Source organism: Vicugna pacos, chromosome 5, assembly GCF_048564905.1.
Source record: "Vicugna pacos chromosome 5, VicPac4, whole genome shotgun sequence".
In the NCBI taxonomy this organism is placed as follows: Eukaryota; Metazoa; Chordata; class Mammalia; order Artiodactyla; family Camelidae; genus Vicugna; species Vicugna pacos.
This window is the reverse complement of record NC_132991.1, coordinates 48,795,219-48,819,478: the sequence shown is the minus strand read 5'-3', so window position 1 is coordinate 48,819,478 and position 24,260 is coordinate 48,795,219. Positions and strand designations below refer to the sequence as shown.

The window sequence follows — 24,260 nt, the reverse complement described above, 5'->3', positions numbered from 1 at the left end:
GCCTAAGCCAATACCATCAGAGGCCCTACTCTGAATTTTTCAAGCTGGAATCAAGAAGAAGAGTCAACTACATGGTTGTTAAAGAAAACTGACCTAAAGAGCTATTGTTATCCATGTTTTCCACTTGGTGGGGAAATCCTGTCTGCAGTGAGAGCAGATGAAGTGACAAAGAGGAGCTGAGCCAACTGTCAAAAGGAATTCTGATGGCAGTGGATTTCCTGCACTTGTTGCTGAAGCCCAGCTTCTATCTGCCCATCTCTTAGGTTGTTTTTTTGTTTTGTTTTGTTTTGTGTGTGTGTTTATTTTAATGGCTCTTTTCAGTTTATTGCATGAAGGAGTTACACTAGTCCAAGTTAAAAGCAGACCCCAAATGGTTACATTATACAAGCTGTGAGGTTTTTAAACTTGTGACAAGGGACATAAGGGAAATTCTACTTACTGAAAGGAAATCCTCACTTAAGCTACAGTCGGCCCAAAGCACTTAAAACCCATGAACCTTCAGCTGGCCGTCCTTAGCCAGTGCAGTCTACCGGGAACTGGCCTGTGTTCTTGCGCTGGTCACCCTGTAGCTGAATCACTTCTCCATATTCTGGATGCTCAATTACAGCACCATTGCAGGCAAATTTCTTCTTAAACGCCCTCCTGGTTTCTTTTTATCGTAATCATCAGCGATCCCTTGGACAGTGGTAAGGGTTTTCCCGCCATTTCTCTGTTGAATTCTTACATTGATATAATCCTCAGTGCCAGCCGGAAGCAGATCATCACCCTTACTTGCATCAGCAAAGGGGTCGAAAGAGGGGCCGTTCTGGGTAGCGGACACGGATAGAATTCCTTTTCCTCCATGGAAACGGCCTGCGCGGAAGGCGGCGGCGGCGGCGGCGGGAGAAGGTGGGCGGGGGGGGGGGGCGGAGCTTCAGGAAGCGAGGCGGCTCAAGGGGGAGGCTGCTGAGTCCTGGGCGAAGGCTCAGTGACTAGGGGTTGGTTTTTTAAACACTTCCTTGGAATACATAAGCCAATAATTTATAATTTTGCCAAAGCGAATTCAGATTAGATTTCTGTCACTTGCTATCAAAAGAATTCTCACTTCACTGACAAAAGGAAATACACAGAATAGTTTCCATAAGTAATGGATTTATATTTGAGTAATGTCTGTGTTCTTGCATTATCTACATAAATCCTCTCAGTTCCCCCAATATTAGCAATAAAACATTCAGAATGTTCGAGGATTTTTGATTATGTGATTTTTTTTCAAACATAGATTTCATAGTCTAGGATGTAGGGGGAGAGGCAGGATGTAAGTGTAGAAAAGTAAATTGAGATTAGAACATACAGAGCCTTAAATGTCATGTTCAGGAGTTTGGATTTTATCCTATACAGTGGTAAGAATCTGATTGGAAAGTTTTCAAGTTGGGGAGTGATATGTTTGGATATTAAGGATATTTGGATGGGTAATTCTGGTGGCAGTGTGAAACTTCAGTTAAAATGGGAAAAAGTTAGAGACAGTTTGATAGGTCCTCATTTTGAAAATCTAATCATTTGAAGGCTATTTCAAGTATCAGAGGCCGAGTTGGTGAGAGACTCATCGAGAAAAGTTACCCTGAAAATGGCTGAGAGAGGGAAAAATTCAAGAGACATTTCAAAGGTAGATTTGGCACTACTTAATGACCGCCAAGACACAGAGAATGAAAGTGAGGAAATACAGAGAAATATAGTGAATAGATGGTGATATCATCAACACAGGAGAAAGAGGAGGAACTGATTTGAGAAGAAGACACTAATCTAACTGAGCATCACCGCTGACCTTTATTGTCCATTTTAACAGGTATGGTCCTATGCTTCCATGTAGCACTCAGGGTCTCTGTCATTTAAAAGACAACCATAATACGATTATAACTTGGAAGGTTGTTTGAACTCTGTTGGAACGTCTCTGCAATGTAGGAGGCCAAAGAAATCAAGTTCTGGAAAGTTAGAATTCCTGGTTGGACTCTGATACTGAAGGTATTAATTGTCATTTTTGTCATGCTGGTGTGATACAATGTATCATTATATATATAAAATAATTGCATTATATATATTACTGTATATGTATAATATGAATACATATTAATGTTTAGACATTATTATCTATGTATAATGATACATATCAATTATTTATTGGTTTGATTTAATGAAGATAATTAAAAGAATAATTATAGCCAACCTAAAATTTTATACATCAAAAAGAATATCAAACTCATTATCTGCCTCTGCCTTCATAGTTAGAGGTAGAGGAATTAAAATTTTATAGTGAAATAAAATTGGAAAGAATATAATAGTGATAAAAGCCTCAGATTTTCAAAGTCAGTATTTCTATGTTCAAAGCAATTAACCAGAAGGCTCTTTTTCACTATACTTTCCCTGGGAAACTAAAGAACTCATGTCCACTTGATTTCTAAAGCAAATCATCAAACACCATCAGTGTAACTTGTCCTGTGTTAAAAGCAGAATTAGACACAGTCCCAACTTGCTCACTGCCATTCCAATATTTTTTGAAAAGTGCAAAATTCCAATTTGTGGATGGCAATTTTGTCAAAAGTAAAAGCTCAGCAGCTCATAGCCTTGTGAAATAACTGGCATCTTTATAATTCTGACAGCTCTAATGAGCTAAAGGAACTTTGGCCAAATTCCGCTTGGTTTGGTTTGGTTTCCTTACATCAGCACTGATTAAGAGAAATATGAAGCAAACTACAAATGTTATTTTATACTTTCTATAAGGCACACTAAGAAAAGGAGTAAAAAAAATGAAATAAATTTTAATAATGTATTTTATTTAAGCAAACTTTTCCAAAATGTTATCATTTTTAACATACAATCAATATTTCAAAATTACTAATGAAATATGTTACCTTATTTTTTCATACTAAGTCTTTGATGTCTGGTATGTATTTTATACTCAGCACATCTCAATTCAGACTAGACAAATTTCAAGTGCTCAAAAGCCTCATGTAGACAATGCAGCCTTAGATAAAAGTCACAGCTGGAGACATCTTTCAGACACTTAAGCTGCCATCCCTTTAAATGAAACGATGAGTGCAACATTATTAGCACAGTGTTTACCACTTTTAACTGGAAGGCCATTCCAAGTCCAAGGGGAAAAGGTTGTATGATGCAAATTACCTATATGCATTCAAATATTTAATCTGTTTTCTTCTCGTGTCTACCCCTGCAACTCTCTTTTTCACATTTTGAAGAATAGAAAATGATGGTACTTTTCTGTCATCATGAGTTATGGATTAGATAATAAGAAAGAGTGGAGTTGCCATTAAATGGAATTTATTCCCAATTACAGAAGTAATATGCTGTTCTGGAGAGGGCATTAGCTTAAGAGGCAGACTTGAGTTTTCATCATGGCTATGCCACTAACAGTATGGCTTGCAACAGGTCAGGTCAATTCTTTAAACATTTTCTCATCTCTAAAATGAGGATAGAATAGATTAACAGCTTTCAAACCATGCTCTGAGGAGCCTAGAGGTTTATAAGGGAAGAATGAGGAGGAAATGGGTAGGATTTTTCACACACACACACACACCACCACCACCACCAGAATCAACCACTGCAGGGTCAAATTTGTTTTATATACTAATCTTCAGTCCAAACTCCAAAGCTAATCAAAATTTTAAATATTATAACCAGGGAATTTAATCATCTCCACTTTTTTTTTTCAACAATATGTGATATATTTGAATCTTCTGGCCCATAACTAAAAGTTTTTTCACATACATTTTTCTCAAACTTCCTTGTCACCAATCTTACCCCTCCCAAGTTGCTGGTCAAGTTACCAAATCATTAGCCACTACTGATTCCAGGCAAATTGAACAATAAGGTGTATTCGTTCAAGTTCTGCCAATTGTGAGAACTGTCTTTTTCCCTTATCCCCCTGCTCTCTAAGTGAGCTGTAAATCCTAGAGCAATCCACTCCAAGCCAGTAGGAGACATCTGTAACCTAGGGTTTTAATTTTTCCTCCTAAGTTAATTGGTGATAGTGAATACCCCATGAGGCAATATATGTGAGTTGGGGAGGAACTGCAGTCTGACAGGAAAAGGCAATAGGAGAACATAAGTAACTTGTTCAGTAGACTTACTTGCCTTCAGGACCTGTCCATGCCTGGTTCTATATTTACCTTTTTAACTTTAGGAGTCTTAGATAACACCTGGATCATGATGAGCAATTGGGATTGCAGTTGTTCGATGTCCCAGGGTTAGATGTTCCACTGGGACCAGTAGTAAACCTCTAAAATTCAAAGAGGTCCACCAAAATAGTGTCTCCTCTTACTGGGAAAGGGCTCGAGTGCAATGGTTTAGCTCTCACTTTAGTATCACAGCCAGCGTATTCTATATACCACTGAACTCTTGAAAACTTCCCACTCTCCCGCTCTCACATGTTTCTTCAAGGTTTCAAAGATGCATAATACTTCCTACTCATTTGTCCTGATCTATGTAGTATTAACAATCCAGTGAATCAATGTGATGTCCTGTAATGAGGAAAATAGCAAGCTTTCTGCTTAATTGTGGCCCAAAGCCTGAAAGGTGATATAATCTTGTAGCAAGAAAATGAAGCCATACATGCTATTGTCCATACTAGATGAAAGCAAACTATTTCTGCTTCATCATTAACAATTATCATAGTAAATGGCCATATGTCCCTTTGCATGACAAAAGGAAGATTCAAGTAGGCACTTCCTCAAGAGTACTCAAATTTCCTTAAGCTGTGTCTAAGAACTGATTTGTATCTAGAAACTGGATAACATCCCTTTTCTACATCTGAAAGTTTTGTTTGTTTGTTTGCTTCTTTGATATATAAATCAAGTAGGACCTTAGTGGGCTGCCCATCCATTTCAGTCCTGGGGGCGTCATGACCAACTAGTCACTTCAAAGAACCTATGCATCACACTGTTGGAATTTTTACACTGACCCTACTACCTTTCAAGTTAGCTCAGCTCATACGAGTGTTACATGCTGCTATTTGGATCATGTCTCTCTGGGATCCTCCCATCCCCTGTATCTCTGTAAGCCAAATTCAGCTCCAGCCTCTCATCATCATCCCTGGTCTGCAGAGAACATGCCCCAAAACATTTTCGAATATGTTAACCCTCTCCTTATAGATTTGTTTCTGAAAGCCTTCATGAAGAGTGTCTTCTGGACCTTTTTGAAAGATACAGTTGAGGTGAGTCGTTGGGTAAGAAGTGATCAATCCACTCCAGTGTTCCTGTCTCCTGAAATTTTCAATTTGTTCTTTTACATTCTACTGCAGAGATTTGCATCTCAACTTCATTTTACATGAGTAACCATTGTGTCCAGATTGAAATCAACTGTTAGCAGAATAAACAGAATTATACCCAGCTTCTCAAGCTAAACTAGTTAATCCAGAGTCTCTTGTGATCCCTATTTGTAAATCAGCCCACTCTAAAATTATGTTCTCCTCTTTTTCATTCAACATTCTTAAAAGTCTATTCTAACCCATATTCCACAGATTAATCAACAATTTTCTTCAGTTCCTTTGGTGCCTGAGCAATCTATTCCTGAATCTCACTTTGTAATTGGCCTCTCGAAGTATGCTAGAATTTAACTCTAGTTAAGGATGTGGAGATAGTGCAGGGTGAGAATAGGGCGTAAGAGAACTGGTTGCCTCTTGTTCTTACAACTCCCTCAAACTGGGGTGCTTCAGTATCTTCAGAAAAAGGCAAAACAGCCTCATAAGCAAAAGGAAATACTGCTTCTTCTGGCAAAGGAGGCTCAGTGGAGTTTGGGGTGGGAGTCCACTAAGTTCTCCAAATTCTCTGCTATGTAACATTTTAATTTTAAAGCTGTAACTCTTTTTTTAAATTGATGTGATAAGATTTGCATTTTATTTATTTATTTTTATTGAAGTATAGTTGATTTACAATATTATGTTAATTTCAGGTGTACAACATAGTGATTCGAAAGTCTTATAGATTATACTCCAGTTAAAGTTATAAAATACTGGCAATATTCACTGTGCTGCACAATTTCCTTATAGCTTATATTTTTTATCAGATTACTGGTTTATTTTATTTTTATATGTAATTTTTAAAATTGAAGTATAGTCAGTTTACAATGCTGTGTCAATTTCTGGTGTACAGCACAATATTTCAATCATACAAGTACATATATATATTTCTTTTCATATTCTTTTTCATTTTAGGTTACTACAAGATACTTCCCTGTGCTATAAGGTAAAAACTTGTTGTTTATCTATTTTATATATAGTAGTTAGTATCTGCAAATCTCGAACTCCCAGTTTATCCCTTCCCACCCACTTCCCCACCTGGTAACCATAAGTTTGTTTTCTATGTCTGTGAGTCTGTTTCTGTCTTGTAAATAAGTTTGTGGTTTTTTTTTTTTTTAGATTCTACATGTAAGTGATATCATATGGTATTTTTCTTTCCCTTTCTGGCTTACTTCACTTAGAATTACATTCTCCAGGTTCATCCATGTTGCTGCAAATGGCATTATTTTATTATTTTTTATGGCTGAGTAGTATTCCATTGTATAAATATACCACAGCTTCTTTATCCAGTCATCTGTCAATGGACATTTAGACTGTTTCTACGTCTTGGCTATTGTAAATAGTGCTGCTATGAACATTGGGGTGCAGGTGTCTTTTTGAATTATATTTTCCTCTGGATATATGCCCAAGAGTGGGATTGCCAGATCATATGGTAAGTCTATTTTTAGTTTTTTAAGGAATCTCCATACTGTTTTCCATAATGGCTGCACCAAACTACATTCCCACCAACAGTGTAGGAGGGTTCCCGTTTCTCCACACACTGTCAAGCATTTATTATTTGCAGACTTTTTGATGGTGGCTAGTCTGACTGGTGTGAGGTGATACCTCATTGTAGTTTTGATTTGCATTTCTTTGATAATTAGTGATACTGAGCATTTTTTTTAATGTGCCTATCGGCCATTAGTATGTCTTCCTTGGAGAATTGCTTGTTTAGCAATAGTAAACCCATTTTTGAATTGGGTTGTTTTTTTCTTATTAAGTTGTATGAGCTGTTTACATATTCTGGAGATTAAGCTCTTGTCAGTCTCATCTTTTGCAAATATTTTTTCCCATTCTGTAGGTTGTCTTTTTGTTTTGCTTATGGTTTCCTTTGCTGTGCAAAAGCTTATAAGTTTAATTAAGTCCCATTTGTTTATTTTTGCTTTTATTTCTATTGCTTGAGTAGATTTCCCTAGGAGAACATTGCTGAGATTTATGTTGGATAATGTTTGCCTGTGTTTTCTTCTAAAAGGTCTATAGCATCTTGTCTTATGTTTAAGTCTTTAAGCCATTTTGAGTTTATTTTTGTGTATGGTGTGAGGGAGTATTCTAACTTTACTGATTTACATGCTGCTGTCCAGTTTTCCCAACATCATTTGCTGAAGAGACTGTCTTTACTCCATTGTATGTTCTTGCCTCCTTTGTCAAAGATTAGTTGACCAAAAGTTTGTGGGTTTATTTCTGGGCTCTCTATTCTGTTCCATTGATCCATATGTCTGTTTTTGTACCAGTACCATATAAAGTGAGTATTGACAGGTATGTACTTATTGCCATTTTGTCATTTGTTTTCTGGTTGGTTTTGTATTTTCTGTTCTTTTCTTTTTTGTTTCTTCTTTTTTGGTTTGATGGTTTTCTTTAGTGGTGTGCTTGTGTTTCTTTCTCTCTAGCTTTATGAATCTATTGTTTTGATTTGTGGTTCCCATGGGGTGTATATATGTTGAAGTATAGCTATATCTACTTATTATAAAACAAGTTATATTTGCTATAAAATGATATTTATATAAGTTCAAACATATTCTAACAAAATCTATGTCTTTTACTTCTCTCCCCTACATTTTGTGTTTTTGGTGTCATATTTTACATTTTCATGCTTATCCCTTAACTGTTTAGTTATAGTTGATTTTATAATTTTTGTCTTTTAATCTTTATTCTAGCTTATTTAAGTGGTTGGTTGACAGCAATACTGTGTATTTGCCTTTACTAGTGGGATTTTTCCTTTCCTATAAATTCTTACTTCCTGTAGCCTTTTTCCTTTCCACTTAGAGAAGAGACTTTGACATTTCTTTTAGGGTCAGTTTAGTATTGATTAATTCTTATTTTTTTTCTTGTCTGAGAAGTTCTTTATCTCTCTTTCAGTTCTGAATGATAACCTTGCTGGGTAGAGTATCCTACATTGTAGATTTTTTTCCTTTATACCCTTTAAATGTATCATGCTTCTCCCTTTTGGCCTGCAAAGTTTCTGCAGGAAAATCAGCTGATAGCCTCATGGGTGTTTCCTTGTATGTGACTCTTTGTTTTTCCTGTTGCTGCCTGTAGTATTGTCTGTTTAACTTCTGCCATTTTAATTTATAGTATGTCTTGATATGGGTCTCTTTGAGTTCATCTTGTTTTGGGCTCTCTGTGCTTCCTGTACCTGGATATCTGTTTCCTTCTTCAAGTTCAGGAAGTTTTCAGCCATAATTTTTTCAAATACAGTTTCAACCCTTTTTCTTTCTCTCTTCTCTTTCTGAAACCCCTGTAATGTGAATGTTAGTAAGCTTGATGTTGTCCCAGAGGTCCCTGAACCTGTTCTCATTCTTAAATTTGTTTTTCTTTTTGCTATTCTGATTGGATGATTTTGATTATTGTATCCTCCAGACTACCTGTGTGTTCTTCTGTATCACCTAGTCTGTTGTTAATTCCTCCTTGTGTGTTTTTCATTTCAGTTATTGTATTCTTCAGCTCTGACAGGTTCTTTATGTGAGTGTGTGTGTGTGTGTATTTTCCAGTTCCTTGTTAAAATTCTCACTGTGTAATTCAGTTAGCATTCTTATTACTAATGCTCTGAACTCTTTATCTGGTAATTATTTACCTCTGTTTCATTAGTTGTTTTTTCAAGGCTTTTTTCTCATTCTTTCATTTGAAACAGATTCCTCTGTCTTCTCATTTCGCTTAACTTTCTCTGTCTTTAGGTGAAATGTTACCTATTGTGTTCTCAAAGTAGTGTCCTTGTGTGGGTGCATTCCAGTGCAGTCTATGTGTCTCCAGGGGCTTTGGTGGGAGAGCTGAATCTGACATAAGCATAGGTCATATCTTCCCCCAAATTGTGTTGGCAGCTATCACCTTGGTTGCAGGTAGGGCTGGAGGTTGAAGGGCTAGATCAAGAGCGAGGTGTGAGCTTCTCCTACACTCAGTGGCTCACTGCCCTATGGCCCTATGGCTTAAGCAAAAGCCCTGAGGGTCAGATCTGAGCTGATTTTGTTTCCTCAAGTGTGAGTTCTTACCCAGAATCATCACCTTTGCTCCAGAGGGAAGCAACACTGAAGGAAGAGGGGCTGGAGCTGGTGCCCAGTGCAGGCTGGAGCACTCGATGGTGTGCTCCTGGTATACCTATCAGAGTTTGAGACAGCTCCCAATCTGCTGCCTTTGTGAATGCCAGTAACGGCATCCCGCATCCCATTCAGATGCAATGCCAAGTCTGAGCCAACTCCCTCCCTGACAACTACACACTCTCTTTGGCAACAGCAACCTTTGCCCTAGTTGGGAGCTGCACCCAAGCCAGAGGACACAGCGTGGGTGCTCAGCACAGGCTGGGGCACATGCTGGGGCAGTCACGGGAAACCAGCCAGAATTCAGGGCAGTTTCAATCTGCTTCCTCCACCTTGTTCTTGGGAGTAAGTAAGCTTATGCCACTCTTTACTAGTGGAGTCTAGGTTTCTTATAGCCCTCCTTTTAGTCTTCCTGATTTTTAAACCAGCTAAGGGAACTCATCTTCCCAGTATCAGACCCCTGAGCTAGGGTGTGCAATACATGGTTCAAACCATTCACTCTCCTAGGAGGATCTCTGAACACATGATATCTCCTTCTTCTTCTGTGTCCCCTCCTGGTGGTGCAGATCCAACCCAATCACTTCTCTCCCTTTCCTTCTGGTCTCTGCTTGGATCTTTCTTTACAGGGTTGATTATATTAAGAGTCTTTCTGCAAGGCTCCGCTTTCTTTTCAGTGAGAGTTACTCCACATATAGATGTATTTCTGATGTGTTTGTGGTGGAAGGTGACTCCACGTCTTCCTACTCCACCATCGTGATCTCCAAAGCTATAACTCTTTCTGGATTGTCACCTTAACATATATTCATATAAATAACATATATTCATCCCAGGTAAGGAGATGATTCAACTGATTTGCAAGTCAGCAATCAACAAGAACAAATACTGGTTTATAGCTATTTCAATCCTAGAGTTGTAAGAGTTTCTTTTAACAAATTCACAGTTTGGGTTTCAGTTCACATTTTAAAATGCAAATGTAAAGATTTCCACTTGCTGATCTCTTCAACTGAAGCAGCTAACCTCAACACACAGCTCTTGAATTCCTTATACCCCTCATACTGTTCAATGGCAAGAACAATTAGGTCCTCCACGGTCTCATCTTAAATGTTCACCCTGGTCCTAATGTTCAGAGGCATTAATTTCTTGAACTGTTTCACTATAAATGGCTGTGGGCTTCCAGCAACCCATCTTTGAATATTAGTTGGGTTTTTATTATCTTCAAACATAATGAGTCTGGATAACTAGAGTTTCCTCATTTCCCTAAGAGTTTGTTGTCTATAATCAACTACTCATTACCAGTTTCTGTACAAGTCAGGATTCATAGTTGCAAGCTACCAACTCTAGATAGCTTAAACAGAATGGAATTTATTGGAAGGATACCAAGTAGCTTACAAAAGTTAAAACCAAGCTCAGGAAACAGGAACCAAAAGTTTGGCAACAGAAAATTCAGCCAAGGACCTCTATAGGAACAGTCTGGTTAGAATGCTGCCAGAACTTGACCAAGACCTATTAAAGGAAGAATCTAGGCAGAATGCTTCCAGTGACACAGCTTCCACCAGACCTTCTCTTCTGTTGGATGATAGGTGTCACCACTGTGTCTCTAAATAACTTGCCGGCCCCTGTGCTTTTGCATCACTCCTTCTGGATTCAGTGTCAGTTTCTCACAGGACAAACCTTAGTTATATGCTGTTGCCCTTCCTGTTTAGTAGAGGGACAATTTGCCCTTCTTCAGTTTCCATATTGGGAAAAGTGTTCATATGCTAGGTAACCAAAACACACACACACATACACACACACACCCCTCCAGGCCACCATACTTGAGTTATTTTCTAGACTTGCTATTTCTATTTTACTTGTCTGTTTGTTTATTTTTTTTTTGCCACTATGATATTGTTTTAATTTCAGCCATTTTATAATTTCTTTTAAAGTCTGATCATTCAAATCCCCTTCCTTCTCAAAAGGTTAATTTTTTTTTCTTGGCTGTTCTCTGTCTAATTTTTCTCAGTGAATTTCAGAACTCTTATCAAGACTCCTAGAATATGTAATGAGGGTTTTGATTAGAATTTTATTATATTTATGAATACTTTGAGGGAATAACTTAAAATTTTTATTACGCTGAATCTTCTTATCCAAGAACATGGTATAGCTCTCTATTTATCTAAGCCTTCTCTTATACTCTTGGGTAGCTGTATTGTTATCTTCATGTCGATATGGCACATTTCTTAAGTTTATGTTTTTGTTGTTAGGGTAGATGGAATTTGTTCCATTGTGTTTTCCTTTAAGAGAGTTTCAAGGTCCTCTTTTTGGCCCAAGCAAAATCTTAACATCTCAACCTTACTATGCAAATAATTCTATGATTCTAATTTCCCTACTGAGCTATATCAGTCATTGAGCTAAATTCTTCCTAAGTTTATCCAGCTTCCACTGCAGAATTAAATCTTATTCCTTGTAGTATAAACTTGAATTTGAAAGTTTAAAGTAAAGAATGTTTTTCAGAGGAGTAATTTCAGAAAAAAAAAACCAGCAGAAGTGGATAATTTGTCAGGCAGTGGCCACTGTACTAGTACTACAGCACCCCCTAGTGGACATAATGAGATGTGGTCTTGTTTATGCCAAGAGTGAGCCCAGTCTCCCACAGGCAGTTAGAATCTGGAGGGGTCTTGATGGTCAAGTAGATGAATATCTCTGGCTCCAGATAAGGAAACTGAGGAACAACAAAATGATTGGCCCAAGTTTATATAGCTAACCCAAAGCTAAAATCCAAGATTCCTAACTCTAATTTTTCTCCCTTACTTTCTTTCTTCCTTCTTTTTCAGCAGGTACCATGCACCTGTTATGAAGCAGAGTGCTAAGAATACAAAAAAAAGAAAAAAAAATTAAGTCTGTCTTCAAGTCTAGTTTTCTTTCAGGCTTACTTCTTTTAACATATTTCAGGGAATGAACTTGTCGGAGACTGACCAAAAAACCATGAGGGGGAGGTTCTCAGTCATCCACAAATTGACTCACAATGTGATTTATTATTGAGATTGGACGGGAAAATACATTTGCAATTGTGGAAACTGACCTTGACCAACTCCAGACTATTCCATGAAGAGAGAAGGCTTTACAGATTTATAACTGTGGATTCTATTGCAAAAAAAATGGTAATAGAATATTGGAGGTGTTTATATGTGCTTACCACCTAATCCCAAATATTGTTTGTATGTACTTCATTGAAAAAATCTATTGCGGACCTACATACAAGGCATGTAATCAGCACTGCGTTTAGTATGGTAAAGAGAACAGATACAGTCCTGTGGTTTCTGCTCTCATAAAGCTTACAGTCTCCTGTGTGTGTGTGTGTGTGTGTGTGTGTTTATAATTCTCCAAATCCCAGGAAAACTGTTTTTCCCATTTCACTTTGGCAGGTCTAATTTTTAGATTATAGAAATCAAGTAGTATGCAAACATTTGCTGAAATTATTCTGCCCCCACCATAAGGGAAACAAATAATAAAGATTTGGGGCCAGACAGGACTGGAATTGAACCCCAAACCCACCATTTACAAGCTATTAAATAAACTAATTTACTTCTCTAAGTCCCAGTTTCTTCTATAAAATGAAAATAATGTTTCCTTTGTGAGGGATGATGTTTTATGATTTATCCTTATTAATTCCTAAGCAGAGACATTACTTCTTGAGTTGAAAGCATGAATTCTTTTTCCAAAAGTATTTTTTCTAAAGTATATATTGTTTTTCCTAAAGTACAGATAAATTATCAAAAAAGAAGCATTAATATTGTTCACTCAGTTTCACAAATAATATCATTTTCTGGAATTAATACAGAAAAATATTCATGGCCATTGACATTTTAATTTTAAAAAAATAAGGTGAAACCCTCTGACAATGAATGCAACTACAAAAGCATTTCTTTAAGGCTATTTTTCCCCCTGTGGGTGAACATGGACTTGCTCCACAGAAACAAAGCCCTATTATTTCAGTTATGATGAATAAACCTGGTATGACATTACTTAAGGGATTTTTAATACATTGTGTCTAAACACATCACTCCACTTGCTTGATGGTTTGGCAAAGGCAAGAATCATGTTTTACTCTCCCTGTCCTCTCTGCCCAATAGTATGTTGCGTAGAGTTAGAGCATGCCAAATGTGTGCTAAGTAAAAAGACCATATCTTATTGTGTGCTATTTGATATGTAAACTAAGAGAGATAATCTGGCATAAATTATAGATACATTTACTTTGTTGTACCTGCAAATAGCAATTATCAGACAAATTCCATTCCTGTAGCATTCCTGGTATGTTTGCACATGATGTGCATGCAGCAGGCCAGCTTCCTTTCCCTGTTGTAATATTTCCTAAAGATTGCTCCACACAACACCAGTCCTATGAAAAGTCCAGGGTTTCAAGGTCAAATAAGTTTGGGAAACTTTGCCCAGCATTTTCCTCTTGCATGTTCACAGTGCACGTTGGTAAATTAAGAACTATTCGGAGTCCTGGCTGTAATAAAGAAAACTGTTTAGAATAGTTTTACCTACCGTTCCCCAAATTTATTTCACCAGTGTTTCACCTATAAACATCCTGCAGAACTAGTAGATTCTGTGGAACACAGTGACTTCAGGAAACTGCCCCTCAAGTCTTCAGAGGACCAAATGCCTGTCGTTTCATCTCCAAATCTCGCAGAACTGAGAATATGAGCATTTCCAGCAATGCCTTAACTATGGAAAAATGACACCACTTCAGAGATTTCAGAAAGTTAACACAGTTTAATTTTACTGGTGTAAGAAGACTTCAATTTGAATCTAAGAAATGGCTCCACAGGATCATCCATCATAAAAACTGGTAACAGATACCCAAATTCTGTTTTGTATCCGGAAGGGATGGAGGCAGTGGGGGGGAACATAAAATTCTCACCACCAAATCGCACTGACATTCCTCACAGTTTTCTACAAATCAGTATACAGTATCCATTTTCCCATAACTCCGTCTTCGGACGTCTCCTTTATTACTGTGTGCTTCTCATTCTCCTCTCCAGATGGCAGCACAGATGAAAAAATGCCAGAAAAGCTCGAGCAGGAGGGCCTCAATAGCAGCAAACAGCCATCTATGGCCCACTCCCAGCTCACCTTTCCTTTTTATGTAAAAAAACAGAACCTGAGGTATGGTGGTTGACACAATTTTTTCAAATAGATTTAATCAGTTATATGAGGATGGAAAGAATGAATGACAAATTAGTATCAGTGAGTGGGGAAACTGACTACTTAGCAGCATCTCTCCCATGCTCGTTGTGTTTTCTGTGTCTTAATGTCATCAATGTTCCTTCAGCATGCAGATCATGCATAATGCAGTGTCATATAAGTATTGTTTCGCTGGGCATCTGATACAGCCAAACTCCAAGCCACTTGGTTTGCTATTAGTATTGGAGAACAATGCTATTTACTGACCTTTTTGTCAACCGATGTTTTGAATGTGCTGTAAAGTGATCACCATGTCACCAGATGCTGCGCTGAAGCTTAGGAAGTTAGCATGAAGGTAACACTTCATTAAAAGCATGCAGTTTATGGCTGCATTAATAAAGCAAGAGAAAAGGAGTGGAATGGACTTAGAAGATCTTTATACTTTACATCAAAGTCCCACTAGGAGTTTTTAAAACTTTCCTTTTCATGAGGTCATTGAATCTCTTTTTTAAAACAATAAAATGGGGTCTACCAGCAAGATGTTCACAACAAAATCTGCTGACAGAGAGACTGCAAGGAAGAAGAAGCCCTCAATGTACAGCATTTCAAGGGCTCAAGAATACTTCAAAGAACACTAACTTGTTCACGTGTAGTGAACAGGACAGAAGCTCAAATGTGACCTGTGCCTTTAAATAAACAAAAATCTCACCATGGGGAGTGAAAATAAACATAGTGCATAAATAAGTCAACCTGAGGCCAAGTGGACTGCAGTCATATTTAAGAAAAAAATCAATTTCCAATGATCAGAGTCCTTTAAAAACTTCTCTCTCAACACCCCCTCATTTTTTTTTTTTAATGAAAACAGATGTTCCAGGAAATTACTCAAAATACCACATATTTCCTTGAAGGAGCACCCTTTGATATTCCTTGGGTTGAAATTAGTTAATGTTATGGTGAGTCAGGGGTATCTGCTTTTCCCAAAACATCTGGTGCTCTAAGTTTACTGAACACTTTATCCTGGGCTCTAAGTTTAGAAAGGAAACCAAGCCCTAAAATGAACAGGTAAAAGACAAAAAGGCACTAAGATAGTGCAGAATATTGAGAGTGAGGGAAGCTGGGACATTGAGTATCATCCAGCCACCAGCCTACATAGGTCACAAGGGTCATACCATCGCTTACCACCCAGAACTACCAGCCAGCAGCCCTCAACTCTGCGCCTTTCCCTGAAGTCAAGGCCCAACTCACTCCTGGCTGCTGGGTCCTCTCCTTTCTGTCATACCCTGTCATTTCCATGGGTCTCAGTTCTCTGCCTCTGAGACCCAGGCAACATAGCCATTGCGTCACACTCTACTCCGGCTGTCACCTACTGACTGCCTGGTCACGCCCTTTATTTATTGAAGTCATTGGCAATGGGCCCACAGTATTCCTTTCTATTCCAAATTCTGCCAATAATCTGGCCCATTTGGTATATCCATGAGGCGCATTTGACCTCACAGTTTCTTGATTCTACCTCTAATCACTTTTTCCATTCTATTTCAATCACCCAATTCCATGGCCACTCCCAGACTTTGTCCCATCAAGAAACCACAGCACCTCGGAACCCATGACTTTCTATTCCTCTAATTCTTCTTATCTGGTTATTTTCATGCTATCAATTTTCCAAACTTATTAAGTCCTCTAATCTTTACATTTTCTCCTTATTTGTCTTCCATTTGCTGTCTCTTTTTCCTTCTCTATCCAGGAAGGGTTCCATGTTTCATAACGTTAGCCTTTGACAAGTGTCCCCAGCTCCATTGCTCCATTATTATTCTGTTTCCTCTGCCTGGCAAGACTTAGAACATGTACCTTGAATGCAGTTGTCTGCTTTGACTGCCCCCTTGCCTGGGCTGCTGGACACTGTTGGAGAAAACCACATGGTCACATGACCAGGGTGAACCTAAATTCATGTTCAGCAACCTCAAGTGGGACTTCGATGCCACCTGCAGTCTATCACATTCCCCTGACCTGCTTGCTCTTTCTGAGTCTCCAGAGGGGCTGTTTCAAGAATCCTCCTCTCTTTCCAAACCTCCGTGCCTGCCTGCTCTACATTCTCTGTATGTGATTTTATTTCCCGCTTATCAAGTACAGGATAGAAGCTATGAGATGTAAGCAGCCTCAGTTTTCCATGGCAGCCTATAAACTTACGTATCTTTACCCACCTTGTCTTTTCTCCTGTACTTTTTTATTTTAATTTGGTTTTGAAAGGGGGATGTAATTAGGTTCATTTATTTTATTTTTTATTTTTAATGGAGGTACTGGGGATTGAACCCAGGACCTCATGCATGCTAAGCATGCACTCCCACCTTGTCTTTTAAAGTAAAAGAGGTTCTCCTCTCCCATCTAAGGCCAATCTCTTGACCTGTGCTCTGGATTCCATCTCCACCTGACTTCTCACTGACCTCATTCTTAGTTATTCTGTCTCACTCTTATCTATATAGCCAGCCTCTTCTTCCCTACTGGCTCCTTCCTTGTCAGGTTAAAAAAGCCACATTCACCTCCATCCACAGCCCTCTCTCCCCATTCCAGCTAAATTTCTCATAGAAGTTGTCTCCACTCACTGTTTCAACTTCCACATCTCCCACTCACTTTACAAAATCGCCTTCTCCAAGATAAACAGGGAGCCCTGTGCAGTTAAATTCAAAGGACACTTTTCAGTTCTCCCTTTATTCGATCTGATGCAGCATTTGACATTGCCTCCTTCTTGACACTTTCCCTTTCTTGGGCATCTATGACACTATCTGCATGCTCTTAGATACCACCTGCTAGATCACACTCATCTCTTGAGCTTCTGACTCAGGTAACCACCTCTTACCAAGCTCCACCTATAGGTTCCACAGGCATCGTAAACTGAACTGCTTTCCCCTTCAAACCTGTACCTCCTCCTGAATTTCCCCTTTTAGTAACGAGCACTACCGTGGACTCACTGATGCAGCCAGAAATGTATCATCCTTGACTGCTTTCTTTCATGTTTCTTTCTTTCTCTCATGTTCGGTTACATCACCATGAATTCTCAATTCTATTTCTCCTCTCCTTTTGCTTATCTCCTTCCTCTGCCACCATCACACCTTACCTAACCCCTGGTTTCTCTGTTTTCATTCTTCCTCTCAAACCGTTGATTGTAGCAAGGAATTTAACAGATATAAGAGTTCCCAAACACTATGTATGCAAAAATGGAACATTTTTTCCCTAGAGTAAATTTAATGTCTAAATCTGAACCTCCAGACTTTTTCCTGGCAGACAATTTAATCTACAGTCTCTCAAGTGAATTCAGTGATTTGGCAGAAACTGAGATTATATAAATATTTCAGTTTAGAATTCAATTTCAGACCTTTTCCCTCTTCCACCTCTTACTCTCTGGTCTCCTGGGCTGACTACCCAAGAGAAGTGGAGAAGAGGATGGAGGCCCTTGTCTGATTGGCTGCATGTTGCGATGGAGTGCGGACTACTCATTTTGTCTCGTCTCCGGTGGTCCTGATGTCAGTGCCAGCTGCTAATGCTGCTGTTGTTTATCCTCTTCTGATGGGCAGGGCCCAGCGTGCCCTCGAGGGTTTGGACCCTGCTGGCTCTGATGGGTGGTGGTACGCTGGCTAGGTGCACATGCAGCTACCATACAGCTTCACCTGGAAAAGGGGCAGCCACATCCCTGCAACTTCAGCCAGCAACCCAGGAATATCTCTTCCTTTTATCTAGCACTTCCCCTTCTACGTCAGGTCATTTCTTCTCCCCTCCCAGCACAGAGGGAAAAAATCAATTCACATTTATGCATTTGTGTGAATTGTTTAATCTCCTCATTAAAGTGCAGCGTCCTTTGTATTTGACTCTTGTGGTATAGCGTCTGTGTCTCTCTCAGCAGCAGACTATCTCCTCAATAATTAATGTGCTTTTCACTCTACTAACCAGAGTCTGGTGGAGTGTAGGGGTGTGACTCTGTGTGTGTGTGTGTGTGTTGGTGGGGTGGCAGGGTGCAGATTGGTAGCTCAGAGCCCAAGGAGAGAGATGAGTGGAGAGAGTACATTCCATTAATACTTCACATATCATCCTGTCTCACGTTCTTTCAAAATCATAAATCGGATTAGGTCATTCACCTGCTAAAAGCCCATCCATAGCTTCCTCTTGCCTTTAGGATAAAGTGTAAACTTTTAAACTTGACTTAGTATTTAAGATCTGTCCCCAGGTTACCTCTCCCACCTCATTTCCCACAACTTCTCTTTTTTCAGTTTCTTGGGCTCACTGTGCTCTCTTTTGCCTCTGGACTTTGTCACATTCCTAGAAGATTTTCTCCAACTCTTCCCTGCACCTGGTGGATTCCTGCACATTCCTGTGGTCTCTGGTTAAATGCCACCTCCCCAGGGAAGTCCTCTTTGACCTCCTTCCCACTCTTGACTTTGCCGTTTTCTATCCACGCACTCCCATAACCTTCACGTGTCATAGCACTTATCATATTTCAATTTGTTTTATTTGTCTGCTCTCCCACTAGACTATAAATGCTTTTAAAGCAAGACTGTCTCTGTCTTGATCACTGTTCACCCTCCAGCACCTGGCATGTGCCTGACATGTGGTAGGTGCTCAGTAAATAAGAAATAAGTGAATGAAGAAGAATTGAACACACAAGCCCGATTTATCTGGCTTCATGTGTACTGTCTTTTGCCTTAAAGCAGGAATTTGTTGTTTCTCTAAAAGCAAATCAACTCTATAAAGCAGAGGTGAGAAATGCAGATTTGACGGAAAATTCTTTATATATATTTTTTTCAATAGACTTTGTTCTGTTTAGGGGAAGAGGAATTAGGTTTTAATGGAGTTACTGAGGATTGAACCCAGGACCCTGTGCATGCTAAGCATGCACTTAGTACTGAGCTACACCCTCCTTCCCATCCCACCAACCCTGCCACTGCCGCCTACCCTTGACTGAAAATTTTATGAAGAGACAAAGGAGAGGGTTTAAATGCAAGCATTTCTATTCTCCCCTCAATGTCCCTTTTTGGCTTCTAAATTTGGGGTCTCCCTCTCCTTTGGATTTTCCCTCCTCCCCTACCCCAGCTCACCCTCTACTTCCCTTCCCCAAGAAGCTATCCCTTTGAGAAGGCTATCCAGGACAAACTGGAGAGAGATGAGGCTAGTGTCAGTGAATACCATTCAGGAGACAATTGACCAAGGCCAGGCAGAAATGGTGAAGGCCTGAGTTAAGAAAATGGCAAAATGTAGAAGACAAAATGAAGAATATAAGACACATCCAGATATTGGTGAATGTGAAAGAAAGAGAAAGGAAGTAGAAAGAAGGAAGGAGGGAGGGAGGGAAGGAAAGAAATGAGTTGAAGATAATGAGTGAAAGGATAGGGATTGAGAATGCTATAGGGTTAAATTTATTACCAAGAGAAGTAGGAGAGGGGATTAAGCAAGGAAGAAAAAGTATAAGGATTATTACCATGAGAGTATAACTGAGGTGATAAGAGACCAAAATTGGTGTTGGCAGTACTCCACACAATTGTGTGACTTTCTTTAACAACTTGGGCAGGAGCTGAGAAGGGTGGTGATGGATTGAGCCAAGACTTGGGGTTTGTTAGGAAGATGGCTCAGAAGAACCAAGGGGCAAGGGGATTGATGATGCTTTAAAGGGAATGTTCTAAGTGATGGACAATGGCATCTAGGCTCAGTAATGATAGAAGTGAGCTGGGAAGGCACTGATAGACTGAGGGGAGGAGGAGCAGAAGTCTGGCCTAGAAACTGGATGTTCTGATGGAGTGAAGAGTAAATGAGAAAATTAGGATACTGAGAAACAGAAGATGTAGGACAGAGAAGGGACCATGCACGTTTGCAGAATCCATGGACTCAGGACCCAAGAGAAAAACAAACTCGAAAGGAGAGCGTTCCCTTCTTCCTCTGAAATGAGAGGGAAGGAGAAGAGGAAATACATTGTTTCAATAGTTCTTAACAGAGAAGAAGCAGAAAGAGGAGGCTTACATTGCAGAATCTTGATCTCTTCCATCAAGCAAGATGGGAAAGTGATATGCAGGAGGTAGGATTGTGGCCTGAGGGAAGTAGAAAAGATTTAGAAAAGGAGAATGTGGCAGGGAATGTTGTATCTTGATTGAAAAATCAGACCACGCCTGTTGGTGGTGAGGGCTCAACTGGAACCAGTCAGCTGACTGGGATCAGATTTCCAGATTTCCTCCAGCGACATCGTCTGCTTTAGAGCAGAAACAGAAAGTCCACAGTGGACTTTATTTGGGGTGGGGAGTATAAAGATAGGAGTGGATGAAAGATCAAGGGGATGAGGGCACTTACTAGGATTGTTGCCGAAATCAACACTAGCTGAGAGGAAGGCAAGTTAGGGCTGATGAGTCCTTGGCTCTATGATAGCAGCGGTGGGTGAGGTAGCAGGACTCACAATGAGGAGGACAGAGTTCCGTGGCCCTGATAAAAGTAACACCAGAATCTTCCAAACATTTTCCCCACAAAGTATAAAGGTGAATGCCCCTCTACGTCATTAACTAAACCAGCATTCAAATCTGGGCAGACTCTCCCAGGTTGGGCTGTTCTACTTTGCCAGGAATTGATAAGCTTCTGTGAACCCTCCGGGGCAGGTGAGGCATGATCCATCTTCCCTGTCTGGACAAGTTTGACCTGGCCTCCCTCCTCCTGCTAAAGGTATGCACCAGGATTCCATGTCTGCGACTAATTGTCACATTCCAGAATGTTGTGGGCTTCTGCTGATATATACCTTTCAGCTTTTAGAGGGCCCTGCTCTGGCCCTCCTTGGCTGTGCCCCACACCACCATGAGGATGTGCCCACTCAGAACCCACCTGGATTCCCATGAGACCACACTCTGTATTCTTTGGATCACCTCAGAATTCCTTGCCCAAATGCCCCAAGCCCACTTTCAGGCCGGCTTATACTTTCTCCCCAGTCCTGACCTCTCGAGGGCAGACCATGCCACCAGTACACTCATTCCTTGGCCTGCAGGTCACCAGCAGATGTACTCAGGGCATAGATGTGTGGCCTGGGGTGCCCACACTCATGCATGAGAGACCCTTCTCAATCAGAGCCAGGGATGGAAGAGAAGAGGGGCAGCTTCAGCCTGGGGTCCAGTCTACCCCAGGCCTCCACGTCCTGTTGGAGAACTCCAAGGAGTTCAAGAATTACACATTCATACTTGGTCTTCTGATCATTAGGAAGATAGAATTATCAACTTAGGAAAATAGAACATATTTCATTTGTAACTTTTACATAGTTAGGCATGAAATACAGACCTCCATTTGTACTCTTTCCATTGGTCCCACAAATGTCAGGGGCAGTCTGACATAATAATAATGCGATGTATTATTTACCTGTCGTGAAGAATAGCTCTGTAAAATTATTATTCTAACTTTGTTTGACATATACTTAGGTCCAAACTGTATCCTAAGATGGTAAGAAATAAAAATCCATTTAAAATCCTGTTTGGATTTCCAAAAAGTTTTGGTAGCCTTAGCCCTTTCCCTAATTTTAATATCATTTTATGTCATTTGATAGAGTATATTTCCCTGTTTTACTAATGCATATATTTAAGCTGAATTTCCCAAAAGCATATATGAATATTTTCATCCTACTGTGACATTTAAAATACAGAGTTTGGCCTTGAGTACAAGCCCCATCAGATAAACAAGGAAACACATCTTAAGTATATCCCTTCTGATTTTGAGGATGTTATTTATCACATCTTTTTCATATGTTCCAGACACTTACTGATGTATTCAGCCTGACTAATGCTAAACTTGAGACCGTTCCTGCAAGTCCATGCCTTATACCTTCACTCCTTCATTATCAGATCTTAATTAAAGGAATAGAATCAGGTAAAGCTGAAAATGTTTGGTCATTAAACTGAAAGAAGAGAGGGAAGATGGCCTCCGGGTTGCCTGACCTGATCCACTGCTCTCATTCCATTTACACCTTGACAAGCTCTCTACTACATCTTAAATCTCAGAATGGGATATGACCTCTAGGACCTTCCAATAGTAGTTTACAATCTGCCGACAAATATTAAAGCTTTATTTGGCAGATATTGAATTGAGAAGTGGGAGGCCCAGTTTCCAAAAGAGTCAAGAGACCATTGATCTAGATTTGAAAAGACCAAGCTCTTAACTCAGAGCTGTGATTAGGTTATTCCTTAAGTGACACAAAGCACTGTTCTGGATCTTCTACTGCTGTAAAATGAGGAAGTGGGGGACAGGGGGAATAAGAATTCATTTAGCTTTCTGTTTTCTACACTTACTAAACTGTGCAACCCTTTTCTTTTGCAGTAATGGGTGAAATGAATGTTCTAAGGAACACTCTTTTGGAAATGTTAGACTAAATCAGTGGTTCTCAACAGGCAGGGGGAGTGGGGATTCCCTCCCACCCCTGGGGACATTTGACAATGTCTAGAGACATTTTTGGTTGTTGCAACTGAGGAGGCCAGGGATTCTGTTAAGCATCCTGCAATGCATCGGATAGCCCCCCATAACAAAGAATTATCCAACCCAAAATGTCAATAATACTAAGGATTTGAGAAACCCTGGGCTAGAGGGACTATTTCTAAATCCTCTTTTAACACTAAATCCAAATGAAGTGGGTTTCTTTTCTCTTTTATTTTATTTTATTTTATTTTTGAACACACAAAACCTTATTTATTTTACTCAGAGTCAGCTGTGGGTCTGGGTGAATCTCTAGAATAATTTTATTTCATGTGTTGTCTCTGTATTTAAACTGCTTTGATCTTATAGCACTTTCCTATAATATGTGCTTCTATGATTGCCTTGGCAAGGAAAGAGAAAGCATACAGAATCATGCATTGATCTTAAATACTTCTATTTGGATGTAGTAAATGTCTCTTCTACTTTTTTTTTAAATAGCAGCTTTACTGAGATTTAATTCATATACTGTACAATTCACCGATTTGAAGCATAAGATTCAGTGGTTTTTAGGATATTCATAGGTATGTGCACTCATCACCACAGTCAATTTTAGAACATTTTCATCACACCCAAAAGAAACCCCATATTCATTAGCAATCACTCCCAATTTTCCCCTAATACTCCCTACCCCCACCCTAGGCAACCACTAATCTTATTTCCAATCTTTATAATTTGGCTATTCCAGATATTACAGGTAAATGAAATCATACAATATGTGGTCCTTCATGACTGGTTTTTTTCCCTTAGCATAGTGTTTTCATTGTTCATTCCTGTTTGAGTATATATCAGTACTTCCTTTTTATTGCTGAATAATAATCCATTGTGTGGATATAACATATTTTATTTATCCATTTATCAGTTAATGGGATTTGAATTGTTTCTGCTTTTTAAATGTTATGAATAGTGCTGCTATGAACATTTATATATAAGTTTTTGTGTGGACATATGTCTTCATTTACCTTGGGTTGTATACCTAGAAAGGGAATTGCTGTATCACATGGTAACTCTATATTTAGCCTTTTGAGAAAGCCAGACTGTTTTCCTAAATGGTTGCACCATTTTACATTTCCACTAGCAATGGATGAAGGTTCTAATTTCTCCAGCCCCTCACCAACACTTTTTATTATCTGTCTTTTTCATTCTAGACATCCTAATGTGTGTGAGGGAATCACTGTGACTGTGATTGCCATTTTCCTGAAGGCTAATGATGTTGAGCATCTTTTCCTGTGCTTTTGGCCATCTGTATATCTTCTTCAGAGAAATGTCTA

The 24,260-nt window shown here is 39.3% G+C and overlaps 1 long non-coding RNA gene and 1 pseudogene across 1 annotated transcript in view; one reads left to right on the top strand and one right to left on the bottom strand.

Moving 5' to 3' along the window:
- Positions 1-445: 445 nt before the first annotated feature.
- On the bottom strand, positions 446-862 carry LOC102543491 (eukaryotic translation initiation factor 1 pseudogene; annotated as a pseudogene).
- A 131-nt stretch (positions 863-993) lies between these two features.
- Positions 994-24,260, top strand: part of LOC140696406 (uncharacterized) — a 62,672-nt gene continuing 39,405 nt past the window's right edge. Inside the window, exons 1-3 of the long non-coding RNA XR_012072693.1 lie at positions 994-1,379; positions 1,543-1,822; positions 6,203-6,233. This is a non-coding gene — a long non-coding RNA (uncharacterized lncRNA). The remainder of the gene's footprint in view (positions 1,380-1,542; positions 1,823-6,202; positions 6,234-24,260) is intronic.